This window comes from Peromyscus leucopus, chromosome 22 (genome assembly GCF_004664715.2).
Source record: "Peromyscus leucopus breed LL Stock chromosome 22, UCI_PerLeu_2.1, whole genome shotgun sequence".
Lineage (NCBI taxonomy): Eukaryota > Metazoa > Chordata > Mammalia > Rodentia > Cricetidae > Peromyscus > Peromyscus leucopus.
The window spans coordinates 13,917,381-13,939,111 of record NC_051081.1 but is presented as its reverse complement, the minus strand read 5'-3'; the positions used below and the strand labels follow the sequence as shown (position 1 = coordinate 13,939,111).

Here is a 21,731-nt window from a genome sequence, read left to right as displayed (position 1 = left end):
TGCCCGATAATTACTATAAACATCTTTGATGCCAGTAAATTTAGTTCTAAGATGGAATGTAAGAATAGGAGAGCTAAGGTGAGAAGGAAAAATGAAGAAAATCGAAATGAGTGCTGGAAGGCGGTAAGGAGTCAGACAACATGACGATGTGTTTTTTTGTTTTTGGTTTTTTGAGACAGGTTTCTCTGTGTAGCCCTAGCTGTCCTGGTACTTACTATGTAGATCACACTGGCCTCGAACTCACTGAAATCTCTGCCTCCCAAATGCTGGGATTAAAGTCGTGCGCGCTGCCACCACTGCCCAGCCTGACAGTGTGTTTTTAAAACCTGCAACATGCCTCTTTCCAACCAGCACTGAGCGATGATGGGCAGCTCTCGAGACAAATGGCTCAGGAGCCCTAAGACATGGGTAAGAGAAAGCCCTACCACAAGAAGCAGAAGTATGAGCTGGGGTCCTGCTGCCAATGCTAAGACTGGCCCTCAGAGTATAAACACAGTCCGAGTCCGAGGTGGCCGTAAGAAGTACTGTGCCCTAAGATTGGGCGTGGGGAACTTTACCTGGGACTCTGAGTGTTAGAGTTGGAAAACAAGGATCATTGATGTTGTCTACAATGCATCCAATAACGAGCTGGTCTGCACCAAGACCCTGGTGAAGAACTGTACTATACTTACAGACAGCACACCGTACTGACCGTGGTATGAGTCTCATTACGCACTGCCCTTGGGCCACAAGAAGGGGGCCAAGCTGACTCCTGAGGAAGAAGAAATATTAAACAAAAAATGGTCAAAGAAAATCCAAAAAGAAATATAATGAAAGGAAAAAGAACTCCAAAACCAGCAGTCTTCTGGAGGAGCAGTTACAGCAGGGCAGGCTTCTTGCCTGTATTGCCTCAAGACCAGGCCAGTGTGGCAGAGCAGACGGCTATGCGCTAGAAGGCAAGGAGCTGGAGTTCTATCTGAGGAAGAACAGAGCCCAGGAAGGCAAATAAACCATCATTCATAGTTCATGTGTAGAGGTGTTTATTGTTCTGTTAAACACACACACACACATACACACACACACACACACACACACACACACACACACACGCAACATGACATGAGAGGGTGTTTTTGAGACAAACCCCACAGTAAGGTATTGTTTTGATTGTTTACAAACTTAAAATACCTGCATTTATTTATATAGGAAGAACAATCATGCTGTGAACTTCCTTGTACATGATCCTTCTCTTGTTTAACTTCACTGATTCAGAAAATGCTGTTAAGTGATGGGACTTGACTCGAACTTAACCTTGATGGTTTAAATGAACAAAGAAGTTCTAAAGATGATTTATCTTAGGAGAAAGTGGTGCAATTTGAAATTGTCTTTTATTTAACTCTTAGTAGCTGTTTGATTATGAAACTTTTGGTTTTATTTATAGAATTTTATACTTTAAATGAATGAAAATTTTGCATCCTGAACACCAAAACAAGCAAAACGAGGGGCCAAACTAGTTTGATAAGACCTCTCACTCTAATGCCTCTCTAAAAGTAAACTGCATGTTTCTTCTGAAGTCCCATGTAGGCATACTGGTCTCCCAAACAAAGGTATAATGTGAAAAGAAAAGAAAAAAAAAAAAAAAAAAGAAACCTAAGACAATAGATATGATTGGTTTCCATCCTTAAACTTAATGGCTTATGGACTTTCCTCAAGTGGAACTATTACCAGTATATGTGCTTGCCTACTCTCAGGTTAGCTGCTGAGAACAGATAAATCATTTTGTTTCAGGAAAGAAGGTTATGAATAGAAAACTGGCTTCTGGAAATAGAATGCAAAAGGTTTTTAGTGAACATTTAACTGGTAACCCGACACTCCCATCTATATGCACCCAATACTGATGGATGCAGACACACCTGCTTCACATCTATCCTGGAACAACTCCTGCTGTCTTACCAAGTGATTACTCTTGTATGTTTCCCTTAATCTACTCTGTATTTTGGGATAGCAATTTGAGGTAATATAGGCTGTGTAAATTAACCATAATTAAATTAAAATGAGGTCATGAATTTGAGATACAGCCAGGGAGGTACATGAGTTTAGAGAGACAAAGGGGAAAATGATGCAATACATTATATCAATTAAGAAAACATTAAAAATATTACTTGAGGAACTTTCCAATGGTGTTTGCAATTCTAAGAAAATGAGAAGTGCATATTTCTATTGCTTTATCCATATAAAAATATATTGTCCTTGTATGTATATATGTGTGTATATATACATATATATATATATATATATATATATACACACACACACACAATCATATAAAAGCAAACATATCATGTATACAGAGGTATACATGCCTGAAAGTATGCTTATATACAAAGAAACATTATGAATCATTTTTATCATAAAGTCAAGCAAGATATTATATATCAAATTTATTCATTCATTTAAAGCATCTTTTCTCAGTTTTAAGACATTTCATATTCTCTAATTTTTAACTATGTTTCTGTGTGTATGTGTGTGGGCATATATGTAAAGATATGTGGTGATGTATTGTGTACCCTAATAAACTTATTTGGGCATCAGAGGATGGATCCAGCCACTAGATTAGACATAGAGGCCAGACAGTGGTGGCACATACCCTTAATCCTATCACTTGGGAGGCCGAGATCCATCTGGATCTCTGTGAGTTCGAGGCCACACTGGGAACAGAGTCAGGCAGTGGTGGCACATGCCTTTAATCTCAGCACTTTAGATCTCGTGCCTTTGCTTGGAAAGCACACACACCTTTAATCCCAGGAAGTGACTTGGCTGGGTGGAGAACGGTATATAAGGCGTGAGGAGACAGGAACTAAGCAGCAGTTCAACTGAGACCCTCAGGGGTGAGGACTCAGAGGCTTTCAGTCTCATGATTCATGAAAACAGGATCAGGTGAAGAGTTGGCGAGGTGAAGGTGGCTGTGGCTTGTTCTGCTTCTCTGATATTTCAGCGTTCACCCTGATATCTGGCTCCTGTTTTTGTATTATTATTATTAATAAGACCTTTTAAGATTTGTGTTACAAAGATATATGTATAGGGGCGCATGTGTACATGCGTGCAGGTGTACATTTATAGACTAGCCGTCAATTTGGGTTTGGAGTGTTTTCTCTAAGTGTGTCATTTGCATCTTGTTTTCTCCTCTCTTTTCCTCCTTCTTCCTTTCTCTCTCTGTCTGGATGTTCTCTCTCTCTCTCTCTCTCTCTCTCTCTCTCTCTCTCTCTCTCTCTCTGTGTGTGTGTGTATGTGTGTGTGCTATACATGTATATGTTCATATATACTTGTGCGTGAGGAAGCCAGAGGTCAAGGTCAGCTGTCTTATCATTCTCCACCTTATGGTTCTGAGATTAGGTGTCCCACCCATCCTGGAGCTAGCAGGACCCAGGGACCTTGTTTCCAGCTCTCCGTGTTGGGGTTACAGATACACGTGACCACATCCAGCTTTTCCACTGGGGATGGGGATCTGAACTCAGGTCCTTATGCTCATTGGCACTTTACCCTCTGGGCCGTCTCTCCAGCATATAACCTTGCTTTCTGAATCAAGCTCTCCCATTGGCTCAAAACTCATCATGTAGGCTAGGATGGCTGGCCCATGAGCCATAGGACTTCCCTATTTTTCTTTCCCCAGCATTGGAATTCCAAGTTTGCCCCAAGATGCCTGTTTTTTTTTTTTTTTTATTAAGAATTTTTTTTATTCATTTTATGAACCAACCACAGATCCCCCTCTCTTCCTTCCTCCCAATCCGCCCAGCGTTCCTCCCTAACCGCCCCACCCCCACTCCGAAAAGGTAAGGCCTCCCACGGGGAGTCAGCAGAGACTGGTACACTCAACTGAGGCAGGTCCAAGCCCCGCCCCCTGCATCAAGGCTGTGCAAGGTGTCCCACAGATGCCTGACTTTTCAAAGCGGTTTCCTCGGAAGCCATACTCTTACAGTGAGTACTTTACCTCCTGAGCCGTCTCCACAGCGCTATTTCATTCTCCATGGCCTTTTCACTTGGTGAGTTAGTAATTATAAGGCAGTCAGCTGGTGTGGTTATTTTGATATTAATCACATTCTATGAGATTAAGGCTATTGTCAACCCTATCTGTTATAAATCCCAGATATGCAATATACTGAACAAATTATACTCTGGACGAGAAAGTGAAGAAACAGAAGTTTTGATGGCATAAAACCTGTTACAGAGTTAGGCAATAGAGGAACATTCCCATAAATGTACCTAGGGAGAAACCCTCTTTTATTACTAGGTTAAGATCTCTCCCTGCCTCTTGCTGAGTAGCTTTCATAAAGGCAGACAAAATCAGACAAACTAAGGCAATCTGCTTTCTTCCACATGCAAGGGAAACAGGTTCATTCAGCAGCTCTAAATCATGCCAACATTTATACTAGCACATGCTTAAAACATCAAATGTGATAAGGTGGGCACCACCTATAGAAACCAGGGCCTCTTTGTACATTAGTGACTCAAGTACAGGTGAACTCCAGGGCCAGATTTATGTGCTGGTAGGAAAATAATTCATCACAAGTGGCACCGGTTCTGTCAATGTGATATCTGGTAGGTGACTAGGAAACATTTTCTGAACAAGAACCATAGCTGTAATGATTCTTTGGTCCGAGGAAGCTGTACGGAGTGCACAGCACCAGACATACCCTCAGGCAGCTGGAGTCATGACAGAAGATAAATTTTCACATGACTCTGATTAGCTAGAGTTTTGGGTGATCTTGGGAACATTACTTAACATTTATATACTTAATGTTAATGCTTAACATTACGTAACTGAGAGCCCTGTCTGTTTAATATAAATGATAATATCCATCTCACAGGAGCCTATAGCGCTTTCCAAAGCATGTAGCACATGAAAAAGTGGCTGGCGTGTGATATGCTCTAAATATCTGTTATGTTTTACAGTTACTCTCTGGCTTTGTCCAAACTCATTAATCAGTAAGTATCTGGATCTCTCTCTTTATTGAAATAAGAAATTGATGTAAGCCAGATAAATGGTGTGTTGTTAAACACACGGCTGGCAAACCTCTGGCACTTACAGCAAACGGAGTCCACTTCCTCCTGCCTGCAGAAGCCTATAGGGTTTCATACTTACCTACCTTTCCAGTCTCAGCACAAGCCCATTTTTTATAGGCAATATTCATATTCAAATACTAAACAAAAATTGGTCTATTCAGCTAAGACTCTAGCAATAATAGATAGGTAGCCTGAACTGGCCATCTCCTGTATTCAGATTGGTAACTACCCCAATTGTTGTCAGAGACCCTTCATCCAGTAACTGATGGAAGCAAATGCAGACGGAGATCCACAGCGGAGCACTGGGCTGAGCTTGGGGGAATTTTGTTGAAGAGAGGGAGGAGGGATTGTATGAGCCAGGGTGGTCAAGGTCATCACAAGAGAACCCACGGAAACAACTAACCTGGTCTTACCGGAGCTCACAGAGTCTGAACTGACAATCAGGAAGCCTGCATGGGACCAACCTAGGCTCTCTGCCAATATGTGAGAGTTGTGTAGTTTGTTTACTTGTGGGAGTCCTAGTGTTGGGAGCAGGGCCTGCCCCTAAGGCTTTGACTGGCTCTCAGGAACTTGCTCATACTGGGTTGCCCTGCCTAGCCTTAGTAACAGGGGAGGAGCCTAGTCCTACTTCAACTTGATACAGCAGGCTCTGTTGACAGCCATGGGAGGCCTGCCCCTTTCTGAACAGAAACAGAAGTGGATTGGGGGGGGGGGGGAATGGGAGGATAGGAGTTAAGGGGAAACTGCAGTCAGGGTGTAAAATAAATGAAGACATTTAATGATTAATAAAAACTTGGTTTCAACTCAAATTTAATGTATTTCAGGAAGCCTTCTCTGTGCATACAAACAGCTGCTCAATTTCTTCTGTCCATCATCAGTTTGTGGATCACATCTACGGCACCACTTCTGCCCCACACGTTGTTTTTGGCATCTATAGTACTCATCATATTCTGAAGCCACCTACTTGTTTACTGATTAATATTCTGCCCTAATTTCCTTAAGGAATTTGTCAGTAATAATACTTTAGATGGCAAAAATAAGCAACAAAAAGGAAGGTTTATTACAACAGTTACTGAAACTCTTAAGGAAAGGCATGCAGAACACTGTTCCCTGTTTATTGAATCAAAATAGGAGGTCTTTGGGCCAAGACGTGTTCTTCTCTTGTGTTTATAACATAGTAAAAACAAATAAGCTCAAAAGCAAAATTCTGAAAGATTAAAGATTCAAAATAACAATAAAATACGTTTCTCAAGAGAGAAAATCATCTGCAAAGGTTTTCTTTAGGGGAGAGGTGAGAGAGGAATTTAGGGAATATGATGAAGGCGTAGATGAAGGAGAGCACAGAGGCAGAGTGTGAGCTGATGGTGAGAACAGAGGAGGTAAGTGAAGGCAATGGTTTTATCTGGAAATACCTGTTCCAGATGCTAAAATAACACCAGACAATGCTTCAGGTGTAAGGTGTTCAGTTTAGAAGAAGCAAGGAGAAGCCGAATCTCAAACAACACCATTTCCACTGCCAGCCACAGGCCCGAGGACACAGGTGTGATTCTGCTAAAGCAAGTCGATCAGGTTGTGAATCAGCCACATAAGGAATATATGGATGTGTCTATACAAAATAAAATAAGAAAGGGAGTTTTAGATTCGCTTTTTCTCCTTTGAAATTCTGGACATAAACAAATTAGTCTGGCACCTTTGATTCTTGTAAGAAATTTTTAAACAAGTGATAATTTTAATCTAATCTTAACCATCAGCCAATACCGATTTTCACTTTTTATCTCATTAATGACTGTCAGTCAATCCTCATCTTCATTGGGAAGAACACATTCCTATGTACAGTACGTGTTAAGATAATGGTAAGGTTTCTGTTGGCAGAGGCTGGAGCTCAGTGTTATGCTACATCACTTGCCTAGCATGGGCAAGGCTCTGGGTTCAATCTACGAAGCCATGACAACAGCAACAAATCTCTGTCTCGTCTTGTAAAGCAGCGGTCTCTGAACTGAAACATTCTATTCTGGAGGGATGCTCCTCAAGGCTCAGAACATCCAAAGTTGAGGCATTCCCTCCAGGAAGAAGAGAGGAGGCTCATGAAACCCAGGAAGAAAAGCATTCACAGGTCTCAAGCAGTTTTTGAAACTAACAGGCTACAAAGGGCCCTACTGCAACTTTACAGAGGAAATAAATTCTAGGGAGAAGAATGAAGCTGCCTGCCTCCCAGACCTGTGGGGATTTTTGCAAACCATGCACAGAGCCCCTGGGTTGTAGTAGTTGTGTGTCATCACCTGTGTTGTGTGTTTCCCAGAGATGCAACTCCTTTTCCATCATCCTATGCCTGTAAGTAACCCCCCCCCCCCCCCCCCCCCCCCCCCCCCCCCCCCCCCCCGCTTGTTCTCTTGAAACTAGCCCTTCAAAACTCATCGGTTCATTTTGTTGGGTTAGGAGAACTGCTACTTCATTTTTCTCTGGTTCCAGGTGAGGAGAAAAATAGATCATGGTTCACTCTCTCCAGGAAAAGACTCAAGCAAGTATATAACTTTGTATTTATTTTTGTATTAATATTGGAACCTAACCTAAATTTTCCACTCTTATCCATTTGGAAACCCCAACTTGACATAGGGCCATGCTTTATAATTCAAAAATATAAATGTTCATTTCTAACATGAAGAGGCCGATGAATAAGACTGAGAAGAAATCCTGGTTGAGGTCATATCAGCAATTTCAACAAATCAACAGAGGAATTATAGGGAATGACTTAGTTCCTTCCTAATAGCATTTGGCTTGTTTCCATATTGCCCCTTTCTTCTGTTATTATGCAGTTAATACAATCTCATTCAGTAATGTCTTCTGAATGATTAAGACATTTATGATTGAACCTGATGAAGAAAATGAAAAAAGCCTCTTAAACATCTAAATAGAATAATTCCTATTAACTGTGGTAAATCACAATCACGATGCTATTGAAGTCGATATTCGACTAAGGGCCAAATATTTCCAGAATTGAGACATTTTCATCAATATTTGTAATGAAACTCAGAAAGGAAATTAGAGTTCTTAGCATTAGACCTACTTTTAGGGTGTGCAGAATTTTCTGAGGATGTGTTCTGAGAATATTAGTGTTCCCTATGTATGGATAAATGGAAAGACAGGCTAACAAGAGGATTGTTGCTAATGCCCTTCCACATAGTTGGACGAGGAAGTAGCTGTGGTAGATCTGATATTATACCTCTTTCAGAATACATTCACATTATTAAAAATCATAGGGAAGTGCATGTTTCTGTATAAGGTTAGTTTGAAATGATTCAGTGTTTTATTTTGTAGTGCTCAGGTTTGAACCAGAGCCCTCCTCACATAAGGTATACTCAGCTACATATACAGGCTTAAGTATTCTTTAAACTATGTTTTATTTTTTTGAAATATCAATTAACACAATCCCACATATATACATACTACTTGCCAAGCATTAATCTACTCAAAATTGCATTGAATCTCATAGGATATTAATATAACTACTGAAACATGGCTTCCCAACCTGGCTTATACTCTTAATTTTTGCATGGTAAAGATCAACTTTATGTAGTTTCTTGGTGTAAACGCAGATGTAACATGTGTCTGTGCTCCAGGTTGTACCAGTGGTATATTTCTCTAGTGTTCAGTTTTAGGCAAAGGAAAAGCAGGACAAATCTGCTATTCTGTACTCCTGTGGGAGGCTGGTTGGTTGTCAAACTAAGAGGGCTATGCTGTGTTGCTATCAAGTAATTTTAAAGACTATTTCAGGCTTTTGATTTGGATGTTTCTTCTTTAAATATATCTATGTAAATAGTGTTTTATTTTAGTTCACTTATTTTTATTAAGAAAATATATTATAGAAATAGGTAAAATAATTTCCCCTTAAGAACTTTAAAATAATAACAGACAAGAGCAATCAGAATTCTCAAGGAATGATGCTACTTAATGAAGCCTGTTCTTCAGTTAGGGTTGATAGACTAGAAATTACAGACAATGAAGCAATACAAGAAGTTCTGTGGTTCCACATAGCTACTCAAAACTGGAATGTGTGCTCTCTGAGTTGAGTGAATATCTGTTATTAAACACAGGCAGGCACAGCTCATACATCCGGTTCTATAGTTGAAACTCCATGCTGCACAATGTCTTCTTTGAAACTCTCTAAGTTCTTCACCCCTGGGAGAGGGCCAGCCTGATGGTCCATGTAGAGAGTGTGCCGTTGACTTAGGCTGAGGCTCACACAGCCTGAGAAGCTTTTTAACACTCACCATCTGTAATGCTGGACAGATAGATAGTCTTGCAAGCTCTGGCCCTCATTGATGCGGTTTGACTGATGTTCCTCTTGCCATAGGTTCATGGAATATAAACTCACCATTATGGTTCTGACAAGGTTAGTTAGATGTCTTCATATGTCTAAGCAGACAGGAACTGGAAAAAAATGTATTTCCCAAGGTCTGCATGTCCCAGGTACAAGCCTGATTATTTGGTCATTAATGATTACCTGTTTTAATGATAAAAATGATGTACTCTTATATATGTTTTATTATTCATATTTCAAATGATCTAAGATACTTAGTAAGATACAATGTCATTTTGAAGCACACAAAGTCAATACTAAACTATGTATATTTGTTTCTTTCATACAAAATAAAGCAAGCCAATGCTACTAAACACTCTGTCAAATATTATTATTATTACTTTGAAACAAACAATGAATATGTTATTCTAACACTACTCTGGGACGTTACTGCATCACCCACAAGAATAAGTGGAAAGATACTGAAATGCATTTAATTAATACAGTGTGGTTCTGGCAAGCAATTTCTATAAAGCAAGCTGCTTCAAAATTCAGTGTATTAGAGTGATAGCAATAATTTATTTGCTCACAAATATTCAGTTTGGGTAGAGCACATCCAGGGAATGACTTTCATCATACTATACCTCTCAGCAAGGACAGCTCAAACTGGGCAGCTCACTTACATGTGAACAGAGCTAGTGATATGTGTTGGGTGTTGGCTTTGTCAAGACTGTCAGCAGCCATCAAATCTTTGTGGATCTTTGCTAATTGTGATGATCATAGCATAGTAATTAGAACATGGAAAGGCATGCCTTCAAAGAGATATGTAGAAATTTATTAACATCTTTGAGGCTGGGCAAAGAAATTGATCCAGCATTGCTTGTGAGGTGATTCATTGTCCAAAATAATCAGTTTCCACTTGTATGTAAAGGGAGAAGACGATGACCATAGTTGTCAGAGGTTGTAATGTCAAAATACTGATATTCATAGATCATAGGCAGACAAATAGCTACCTGCAAAAATATAATTAGAATCGCTGTTGGATTCCAACAAAATCTTTCAAACACTGTAGAAAAATATCCCACACTAAGCAATATATTATGAGAAATGAAATCTGAAGAGACTTCTGCAATTAAAAGGCTATAAGGACATCCAAAAAGAAACTCATCCTGCTTCCATGGAGACAAGAACTAGACAAGGTTGTAAGTTTCATTTGAAGGTATATTTTGAAATTTTAATTTCCTGTTGGTTCAATCTAATTTTAGGCTATATTTTATTAGTTGCAAATATGATTTCACTAGCCAATGGGGGACATTTTAAGCATATAGGAGGAGACCCAGCCAGTGAAAGAGACCCTTCATGTATTTGGACAATTGTGCACATAGCAGAACCAATCCTTTATCTAGGACTCTGTCACATATGGTTTATCTTTCTCACACCCATATTTCACCTGTGATATTTTTATCAGTTGCTACATTTCCCTTTATATCATGTCATAAGGGTATTGATTAAAATGTCTTTTGAAAAAGGCAGGTGAAAACAAATGAAAAAATTCATGTGAGATAAATGCTGGAAACAATTATTCTTTGAAATTTAAGGGAAGGCAATTAATTATTTGAAGAATCATTTTTCATGGGAACTTTGTGACAGTTTTCACGAGGACAACTGTCACTACGAGACTGAGGTCAAATCACAAGGGTTGACCACTATGAAGGGCTTCAGCACTGTAACACGTGTTTTACTGTTTTCACTTGAAATGTCACTAGAGAATTATTTTCAGGTTTGGAAGTTCTGCCTAAAGGCTTTGGAAACACATTCTTCTACATGCAGTATTTTCCTACCTTTCATTAATTTTTTGGAAATGTGATATAAATGAGTTTTACTATAGGCAAGATGGACTCAATTTTAATTTCTTCTGTGCCAAAAGCAGATTTGTGTTGTAGAATAATCTTTTTGTATGCTGTGAAGATTTGTCACTCATGTTGGTTTAATAAAAAGCTGAATGGCCAATAGCTAGGAAGGATTTTGGGGGCAGAGAGAATTCTGGTAGGAAGAAGGGTAGAGATGTGAGAGATCACCAGCCAAACCCAAAACAAACAGCACAGGCAATATAAAGTAAAGGTAAACTGAGCCACATGGAAGCATGTAAATTAATAGAAATGGGTTAGGTTATAAGAGCTAGTTAGAAACAAGCTTAAGCTCACAGCCAAGCTTTTATAACTAATAATTCTCTGTGTTGTTACTGAGGAACCAGCACTCCTGATAAAAAGGTCTGACTACATATTTGTGAGCAAATAATGCTGCATACACATAAGGCTTTAAATATTGAAAAAGAGTTTTTGATGGATCCTGAATATTGAGTTAGTAAAGCTGAACACTAACATTAACTCTGATAAAAATTGATCATGATAATCCATTCAGTCATTCAACTAGCATTATTGATTTAGAGTTTTAAGATACGTCCAATTACATAAAGAAGGCTGTAGTAAGGGACCGGGTAAACAAAGTTAGGTGTATTTCAATATGCTAGCTAAGAATAATAAGATAGTGCAGTGCTGAATTAACTGTATGTCCCAAACTTGACATTGTATTTGTGAAAATTATCTTGTTTGTGGTTCACTTAGTTTTTCACTTAGTTGCTGTGATAATTTCCTTTTCAGAGATGAATAAAGTAAGATGCTCAGAGGGTCCAGTAGAAGTGCTTTATGGTGAAAACTGAACCCACTGGAGAGTAACATGCAGGAGATGTTTTTTAAGACAAATGTAGTATAAGAAAATTTTCATGATCTGTTGTGCACAGTATTTTCCAATCAACATTTTCCTAAGACATTTATCTTGCTTCACTTTCACTTGCCATTCATCCTCTAGGTGAAAGGATGACAGACAGATCTAAAGCAGACAGAAGGAAAAAATCCAATACTTCCCATTTGAAATTTAAGTCTTCAGATTAGTTCTACATCAAGTTTGAAAAATTCATCCATGGTAGTATTTGTGACCTAGAGCCTATGAATTTTACCTAAATTAGAAAGAAAAGGAAGATTAAGATGGAAATAAAGAACCTGACTGGATTCCATGAAAGACTCTGGTAAATAACTTTGGAGGAAAGCAAGAAAACAAGAGAGACCAGGAGCTAGGCAATAGATGAGGTTTCTACTCAGTTGTTTACTTTAAAGCTCAACAAAGTGATAAGGCTTTAGGTTTTCTTTATGGACAAGAGCAAATAAAATTTACTGAAAGCCTGCATGCCTAGAAAAAGGGAACAAGTCCTCTTCCTATAGTATATGTAAATATGATGATTTCAGTCATTAAAGGGAGGAGGAGAAATAGTGACATTTGCTTAGCAATTTTGTTGCTTGTCTTTGATGGAGACAGCGACAATGCCTTTCATCCAGATTTCATGAGTTCAGAGTGGCTGTTCTTTCTTTCTGGCCACCCAGACTTGCAGTCATGATTTCCTTCCTGTAAAAGAAAATTTAGAAAGGACAGAGTTGTTGGGTTCTGAAAAGTACAACCTGAGAGCTAACTGGCACAAATTTTGTACATGGAAATAAATATGGTTGGGTTTCATTAGGAGATGGGGGTGCTCAAACAACTGTGGACACTGTAGAAGCATGTGTGCTTCACACTTTCACAGTTAGAAGACACCAAATGTCTGGAAATGTGTAACAGGTTGGCTTAGGTGTTTGTGTCCTCGAGAGTCATTACTTCAAGCGGTACTCTTCAGGGTGTACAAGCAGTCATAGCAGTCAAAACCAGGGAAAACAATGAGACTAGGAAGTCTTCTGTCTTATGGTTGTATTAATAAGATCTAGTGGTACCTTAATTCATTGTACAGTAGCTTTATTGATAAAGAAACGATGAAAAAAGTCATTACAATGAAACTTATGTGGAAAATTGAAGCACTCCTTTTGTTGCATACAATTACCTCAAATTATTTTTTGAGCCTTTTATAAAAAGGCATAAGACAAAGTGAAAAACAGAAAAAGTAATTTGCTGGACATGAAAATTGTTATCCCATTTTGTTATAGTTTTAAGATATTCATAAAATTTGGCTCAGAAGTCCTCATTCTGGAAACACCATCTTAAAAATATAATGCAAATCTTCTTAAGATTTTCATACAAATTTATTCTCGAGAAATCCATCTTTAACCATAAAATACTGACAACTACTTAATTTCCACCAAGAAAAAGATGAATCTACTTGAAAGAGTGTGTCTTAACTATGCTCCTGAAGGCTATTTAGTTACACAGTTAAATATATCACAAGGCAGAAAATTAATAAAACAGATTAAATAAGAAAACAATAGCCAGATGGTGGTGGCGCACACCTTTAATCCCAGCACTCGGGAGGCAGAGGCAGGTGTATCTCTGTTAGTTCGAGGCCAGCCGGGGCTACAGAGTGAGTTCCAGGACAGGCTCCAAAGCTACACAGAGAAACCCTGTCTCGAGAAACCAATAAAAAAACAAAACAAAACAACAACAACAACAAAAAACAAAAACAAAAACAATAATAAGTTGTGTTATCTAGAATAATCAGATTAGAAGATTTCTAATAATTATGTCTAATGTTGAGCTTATGGGTAATTTAATTTTTTATAATTTTGTTTTCTAAATAGTTTTCTATATTTCTTCATTTGTATGACTTTTATACTATAAAGTGAATATTATTTAAAAATAAACTAAGCACTTAAAATGCAACATGCAAAATTAAAACTGGGCTATCATCTCTTGGTATTCAGCTTATGTGGGTCCAGCTTTGATTAATGCACAGAAGAAAGATGATCCAGCCTGTGGTCAATGTGCAGCAAAACTCAATAACTCTCCAAAGACTTGGCTTGGATGAGTCCCAACATATTCAGCTGTGCTACTGAGAATCAACCTGTATCTTATCCTCTGAAGTTTTTAATACTAAAGATAAATTCTGAAAATTTGTCTGAACTGAGGAAAAAAAAAGGTGGGAAGAATGCCTAAGCACAGATTGAAACTTTGTTATGTGATCACAGATTGAATTTTGTCACTATTATTAGAGGGAGAAACAAGTAAATTTGAATGTATGTTAAAATATAATCTAGAATATGTTCATTTAAAATGTTTGTATCATGCCTCATATTTTTATTTTTAATTATTGTTGTAAATAGTTTCAATACTTTTGGCCCCTTTTAATATGTACTTGTTGTGAACACATCTCCATTCATTATTCAGAGGTGTATGTATAATCAATAAAATAAACAATAAATAGCAATTTAGAGGTAAAATAATATATAAAACATATACCACTCATTTCTGGTACTTCTATAAAAATTACTGTGCATATAGATAAGTAACATTCATTACAAATATTTTATCAAGTTTTTCGAGATAAATCTGAAGCCTAATGAATACATTGTTTACTTTTGATCTACGTAAAACAACTGCTGTTCAAGTGGTTGGGTCTCTGGTTAATGTGATAAATATTGTGTTTAGCAACAGAGATAAATTTTAGTCATAGTTTCAGTAGCTGGGTTACCTTTATTTTGTAAAACTAACAGCCATGTACTTTACCTTGTCACGGAAAGTGAACAAACTAGATTATCTACTGAATAAGTTACTGGTTAAAGCACATTCCTAGGAAGATAGTCATTAGATCAAAATTACTGAGAATGCTCCTTAAAATATACACAAATTTACACAACATCATACATTTTTCAAAACAAAGCATACCATTATAAAGTAAGTTGTATTACAGATATTCATTAAGGAAACATTTTCAAACTAAGTGAGTCTACTTAAACAAGTGTTAAAGCAATATATGTAGAGTATCCCAAAGCCTAGATCTAATATAGATTTTTTTGGTAGGGTTATTTCAGAGAAGACACATTGGGTTCTAGTATATAATTATTGTAAGATAAAATCTATATCACCAAGAGCTGTTCTGTAATAGGAACACATGCTGGTTCTGAAACATCCAAGTCTTCTCCATCTGTGGTTCAATGCATACTGACAGTTTTGCTGCTGTGTCATGACTTTCTCACATACAGATATCCTGCTTGAGAACCACACAATCCAGGTACAAAACAATCTCAAAAATTGGGATGCATTCATAGCCATTCTCAGCCACAGGCAGCAGCTTATGGCCTGCAGGCTTCAGGTTGAACACTCTCGGTAGTCACTCTAACCCCAGTTAAGACAGAGTAACAGAGATCATCTTAATCCATAAAAAAGTTGGGTGAATGTCATGAGCTAATGCTTTGTAAGAAAAGCACCTCCTATAATAAATAACAGTAGCTACTTAGAGACAGAAAATAAGTGACACAAACTTTACAAAGGCATTAACTCAATATCTTTAGGGGAAAATACTGTTCAAATGACACCAGCAAATTTTATGTGGGATTTTAAACACACATACAATATATTCAATAACAGAAGGATATACACAGGAACAGAGGCACATTGAGTGGTTGGTGCATGTGAAGGAAATGATGTAATACCACCTGAAAATATAGTATGATAAGCCAAAGATGCCTATTATAGATGCTAGTGCAATTATGTAAATAACAGAATTCATAACACATCAACTATTAAAGCAAACAAGAATACGAGATATATTTATTGTGTTCCAAAATCCATGAAGCAAAAGCAAATGAACAAATAAACGAAAGAGCAAATAAGAAACCAATGTTTGCAGGTAGGTTACAACGTAATCATGTCAATGAATTAATTCAGTGTAAAGATTCTAAATACCCAAGCTATGTCAGAGGTGGTCTTTTTGAAAAAATATTTGTATGTTCTAATTTTATTTTTGAGATTATAATATAAATACAACCTTTTCCCCTTTACTTTAATTCTTCACAATGCTCCCATATATCCCTCCCTATCCTGGTTAAGATTCCGATCTGAGACTGTCTGTTTTAATGCAAAGAAAACTAGGCTTTTTAGGTCACTCCATCCAGGAAAGCAGGTAGGCTAATTGCAGGTGTTCACGTCTCCTTTAGCCTCTCCCAAACCAATCCTTCAGTCTCATCCCTAGCTTTAGAGCAGACTTCCTGCGTGGCCTCCCTTTCTCCACAATCCCAGTGTCTCACACAGACATTCTACTCCTACCTTCCTTTCTCCAACTCATTGCTTTATCCCAAACCTATCCCCAGCAGACATTTTCTAGGAACACACAGGACACTCAAGTCGGTGAAGCAGGTAAGCTCAAAGCAGAACTTCACTTTTCCCTCCATGTTCCCAAATCCAGTCCCCTAGCTTCATCCCCAGATCTGCAGCAGACCACTTGCTGGGGCTTCCGTTTTCTCCTGCCCCTTTCATACATATCTTTAACTCCAAACTTCTTTCACCCCCCTCATTGCTTTATCTCAGACCCTAATTCCAGCAGGCATTCTCTGGGAAGGCACAGTCCACTCAGGCCGGGAAGGCACTTAGGCTAACCACAGACTTACACCTCTTCCTTCCTTCTCCCAAGTCTAATCCACCATTTTCGCCCCTAGCTCTGTTGCAAACCTTCTGCTGCATCCTTTCCTCATTCTCTGTTCCCATTCCCAGGATACTAAGAAGAACTCAGAGGACCAACAACTTTTCTTTCCTCCTGTGGATGTGATTACAGCCTCTCTTCCAAGCCCACCCGTATCTGTGCTTGTCCTCTCCCAATACCTACAAATGCATTTTGCCTGGAACCCCCATTGGGCACAACTATTATGAACCCTGAAGAATTTCTTACCATGAACACACAGCCACCATGCTTTCCTAAAAAACAAAGAGAGCAACAGAGACCACGAAACAAAACATCCACTTAACAAAGAGATCAGGTATCAGGACCTAGAATTACTTACTGTCTTCCAAAACCCAGATGCTTAATGACAGCAAAAAACTAAAATCAATAACAGACAAAACAACATGTTGCCACTAGAGCTCAGAAACCCTACTAAAGCAGGCCTTGAGGACTTCAACATAGATGAAGCACAAGGAAAAGACCTTAAAATAGTCTATGAATATGATAGAGGCCCTTAAAGAGGAAATGAATAAACTCCTCAAAGAAATCTGTGAAACTACAGTTAAAAGAAATAAATGAAATATTTCAAGACCTAAAAAATGGAAATATAATCAACAACCCCCTCCCCACACAAACAGAGGAAAATCTGGAAATGAAATATATAGAAACTCAAACAGGAATCTCAGAGGCAAGCCTCAACAACAGAATAGAAGGGATGGAAAAAAAAAACAGACATTGAAGAAAAGATAAAAAAATGGATACATCTAAAAAACCTAAATGTAAAATATGAAATCTAAAATAACCATGGCACAAAACAACCAGGAAACCAGGGACACTTTGAAAGTACCAAATCTAAGAATGATAGAGGAAGGAGAAGAAACCCACGTCAACTGCATAGAAAATATTTTCAATAAAATTACAGGAGACAATTTCCCTAACTTAAAAAAAGGAGATACTTACCAAGGTACGAGAAGCAGATAGAACACCAAATAGAAAAGAGAGTCTTCTTAGCACATAATAATCACAACACTCTATGTATAGAACAAAGAAAGATGTTAAAAGCTGCAAGGGAAAAAGACCAAGTAACATATAAAGGCAGACCTATTAGAATAACAAATGACTTCTCAATGGAAACTCTAAAAGCTGGAACAGCCTGGGCACGTGTTCTACAGATTCTAAGAAACCACAGATGCCAGCCCAAACTACTATACTCTGCAAAACTTTCGATCACAATAGATGGAGAAAATAAGACATTCCATGATAAAAACTAAATTTCAACAATCTCTATCCACAGATCCATGCCTTACTATAGGTATTAGCAGGAAAAATCCAACCTAAAGAGGTTAACCATTGCTGAAGGCCATGAGAGTATACAGCAAATAACAACTAGTATTTAACATGTCAACCCACCAGATGGATAGCTCTCTTTTGGGGAGTCCCACTAGACAAAGTTTGTGGAGTCGCTTGCTGTGGAAATCGGTTGTTTACTGTCTATAATTTTCTTATGTGCCACTACTTGCTTCCCTAAAAGGAACAGCTGTGGGGTTCTTTCCACAGCCCATTGGTAGTGTGTTTTACAACTTCGGGCACACATATAGCTGTGAATGATCAGGAAGATGATTTCTGTTTTAGCTATATAATTCTGATGATTATAAATAATACTAAAATATTTTTTATGACTGAAATAGGAAAGTAATGGTATTCTCAGTCTTAAAGACAACTAGTTTTAGATTTCAGAACAAAATTAAAACAGACTAGCTGCCCCTGCAGAGAATACACAATCATAAGTTCCAGGTATTTATTGCTGAATCAAGGTCAGAACTGAAGTAACTTTGTTAGACATAACCCCCTACAGTAATTCTCTTTCTGCACATAGCCCTACCACTCAAGGTTCAGCCAACTAACTGTTATTGGTAAGTCCTGAATTTCAGTGTCATTCTGCTTGGGAATGCTAACCACTCAGGCTACATGCTTGGCTAAGTGTTGCTCAAGGGACTGTCAATATGACCTTCCTAGCCTGAGAAAAACTGTGCGACTTATCACGTGTTATGAGAATGGGTCAGACCCTGAAAATGTAACATATAATTGTCCAGAGTTTGGTTGGTTGAGAGAGAGAGAGAGAGAGAGAGAGAGAGAGAGAGAGAGAGAGAGAGAGAATGGGTGGGTGTGCTGAAAGGCAGATGTAGCAATGTGCAGAAGAGAGGTGTATGTAGAGAATATGTGAAGAATGTATGGAGATTTGTAACTGTGTGGAGACATGACTCTATATAGAAATAAATGACTATGTAGGAGAGAGATTGTATGTAGGGCAGAAATGTGTGTGTAGAGGAGAGTAAATGAGTGAGAGAATGAGGGAATGTAAGAAATGTAGAAGAGAAATGCAAGTTATGAGTGAAAAAATATAGCAGGATAGAGAAAAGAAGCATGTATAGAAGAGAGCTGTGTAGGAGAGAGATTTGTGTAAAGAGAAATGTATGTTAAGAGAGATATATAGCTGTATGTATAGAGATGTAACTATATGGAGAAACAGAGAGATTGTCACAGAGAGGAATTTTTCAAGATGAAATAAAAGAGTATTACCCTCAGATCATACGTGAATTATTATAGGTAAGAAATCTTTCTATCCTAGCTCTTGAGAAGTCTTTCTCTGAATAACCCTGGGTAACAGTCCTGGAAGTTGGACTCCTGGGCTGTAAAAAAAAACATGCTCAAGAAACAAATAATTCCAAATTCCAAAGCAGCAAATCAATAGGAAACACACACACACACACACACACACACACACACACACACACGCACGCACGCACGCACGCACGCACGCACGCGTGCACGCACGCACGCACTCCCCACATACTTATACCACAACTATAAAATACCAGAAATTAACACACTGTTGACATCTCTTGTCATCAATTATCTCAATTTCCCAATAACAAACTAACAAACTGAGTGTGAAAACAGGATGCATTTTTATGCTACATGCAAGAAACACACCTTAATATCTAGGATAAACATAATTCAGGATACAAAGATGAAAAGGGTATTCCAAGCACATGGATCTAAGAAGTAAGCTGATGTAGCCATTTTAACATCAGACAACATAGACTTCAATTCAAAACTAATCAGAAGAGACAGGGAAGGAAGGACACTGCAAACTCATAAGGAGAAATTCACAAAGATGACATTTCCATTCTTAATATCAATGCATCAAACACAAGAGCACCCACGCTCATGAAAAAAGCACCACTACTACAGATTAAATCACATATTGACCCTCACCCACTGATAACAGGTGACTTCAATAGTTCACTGTTGGCAACAGATCGGCCATCGAGACAAAAACTAAACAGAGAAATGCTGGAGCTAACATTATAAGTGAAATGGACCTAACAGATAATTACAGAACATTTCATCCAAACACAAAAGAATATACCTTTTTCTCAACACTGCGTGGAACTTTCTCCAAAACCGACAGACCAGAAAAACAAGGAAACAAACTGAAGAACTTTCTACAGAATAGAAAAAATGGGTCAAGACAGAAATTAAGGAAGAAAGTAAAGATTTTCTAGAATTGAATGAAAATATACAACATACTCCAACTCATAGGATACAATAGAGTCTGTTCTAAGAGGCAAGTTTATAGCACTAAGTGTCCACATAAAACAAAACAACAAGAAAACTCATGAGCTTTCATACTAATAGCTTGACAACATACCTGAAAGCTCCAGAAGAAGAATTCACACCCAGATGGAATAAAGGGAAAGAAAAAAGCAAGCACAGTGCTGAAATTAATAAATTAGAAACAAACAAAAACTATTCAAAGAATCATTGAAACAAAGAAAATCATCAAGACTGATAAACCCTTATGTGAATTAACTAAAAGGGAGAGAAACAATATCCAAATAGACAAAATTAGAAATAAAATAGGGGCAGGGGCATAACAACAGTTAGGAAATCCAGAGTTATAAGGACATAGTTTAAAAGCTTGTTCTCACCTGTTTTAGTTAGGGTTTCTATTGCTGTGAAAAGACACCATGAGCATGGCAACTCTTTTAAAGGAAAACATTTAATCGCTTACAGTTTCAGAGGTTCAGTCCATTATCATCATGGTGGGGAGCATGGCAAGCATACAGGCAGACATGGAGCTGGCTACATCTTAGTTACATTGAGCAAAGCCTGAGCAAAAGAGACCCCTCCACACACAGTGATACATTTCCTCTAACAAAGCCACACCTCCTAAGAGTACCACTTCCTGTGAGATTATGGGGATCAATTACATTCAAACCATTACATTCCACTCCCTGGATCTCAAAGGCTTGTAGCCATATCATAATGTAAAAATGCATTTAGCTCAATTCCAAAAGCCCCCATAGTGCATCACAGTCTCAACAACGTTTTAAAATCCAAAGTTCAAAGTCTCTTCGGAGATTCATGCAATCTCTTAACTGTATTTCCCTATAAATTAAAAATTACAAAACAGATCACATACGACCAACAGGATATATATTACCATTACAAAACATAGGGAAAGGAGCATAGTGAGGAACTACTAGACCAAAGCCAGGTCTAAAACCAGCAGGGCAAACTCTACTCTGCATCTCCATGTCTGATGTCAAAATGCTCTTCGGATCTCCACCTCCTTTCAGCTCTGTGGACCGCATCATACTTCTTTCTTTTGGGCTGTTTTCACTCCTTGTTTGAAGCTTTCCCCAGCAGGTATCCTGCAGCTGTGGCATCTCCAAAATCTTAGGGTCTCCAAGGCAATCCAGGCTTCAACTTCACAGCTTCACATAATGGCTTCTTCAGTCCTCTATTCAGGGACACCCCTGACACATGTGTGGCCTCAGCAGCTTTCCTTAGTCATGGGGACACATTTCTTAGCCGTTTTTTTTTTTTTTTTTTTTTTTTTTTTTCTGTCTTCTA

General features: G+C 38.2%; 1 pseudogene; it reads left to right on the top strand.

Annotated features, from left to right (window-relative positions):
* Window positions 1-363: 363 nt before the first annotated feature.
* LOC114709643 lies at window positions 364-988 on the top strand (annotated as a pseudogene).
* Window positions 989-21,731: the final 20,743 nt, after the last annotated feature.